The sequence below is a fragment of the Mus caroli genome, chromosome 17 (genome assembly GCF_900094665.2).
Source record: "Mus caroli chromosome 17, CAROLI_EIJ_v1.1, whole genome shotgun sequence".
Lineage (NCBI taxonomy): Eukaryota > Metazoa > Chordata > Mammalia > Rodentia > Muridae > Mus > Mus caroli.
This window is the reverse complement of record NC_034586.1, coordinates 34,854,798-34,855,984: the sequence shown is the minus strand read 5'-3', so window position 1 is coordinate 34,855,984 and position 1,187 is coordinate 34,854,798.

Here is a 1,187-nt window from a genome sequence, read left to right as displayed (position 1 = left end):
TTGATGCTGGAAAAAAAGAAAATTGTGTAGGGTAGAGAAGAGAAGTGGAAAAATGAAACAAACAAACAAAACAAAAAGAAACCCACAAAGTAGTCAAAAGAAAGAAAGAAAACAGAACCTTAAAGCTGCATACCTAAAGCTACAAGGTTGAATAAGGATTTGGTTGGAAGCATTGGAGAACTTATTTTAAGGTAATGTTTTCTGAACTAATGTTACTTTCTCTCATATGCCTATATTACTAGCAGGCATTGCTTTGCGGTTTGTGTATATGTTGATGTAGGACACCACAATGCTGCACACTTCATCTCTTTGGGTAAAGGGTACAGAATTAGTTGTAATATATTTGTAAATTCAAACTGCCTTACACTGAATAATATGAATTTCCATGATGTGTCTATTAGGTAAGGAGCATATGTTCCAAACCATCTCACAGTGCCTCCAAATAAGATGATGCTTTAACTAAAAGTGGATTACTATGTGATGCACATGTCAGCAGCAACACTAAGGAGCTGGTAAGTGTACAGCCTTCTGGGTGCCACTGTGACCGTGTAAGCCAGAATTGCTAAGTGTTGAGGCTCTATCTCAAGGTTGAAACTTTCTCCCCAGTAGATTCTCAGATCTGCTACTTTTGGAACAAATGAGCTGGCAATAAAACTCTATTCTCACCAAATATCCTGCTCATTGTGTGACCATTTCAATGGATCCAATTGCCAAGTGACAAAGGAACAGAGAAAATGAGGCACATCTGTCATTCAGTTCGGATTCTATTTTAAAAACTCCACCACTCAAAGAAAAAAAACAATTAAAAAAAAAACTGTCTTCAACAGCACATTTTAAAACTCTATGCTTGTGCAAAAGTAACATCACAGGTAGTGATCAGTTTGGATGGATGTCTACACACCAAGAAATCCTGAGGTGAGTTTTCTAATACTAAAGATGAATGCAGGGAAGATAATCTATAAGTCCCTAAACGAAATTGCTTTTTAAATGAAGGTTAAAACAGCAAGGGCATAATTCAATCAAGGAAGACAAGAAGCTCACCTTACTGAAAATGAGTTTATCAATAAAAACCATATACATGATCCATGTAGCGTGGTGGCGCACGCCTTTAATCCCAGCACTCGGGAGGCAGAGGCAGGCGGATTTCTGAGTTCCAGGCCAGCCTGGTCTACAAAGTGAGTGCCAGG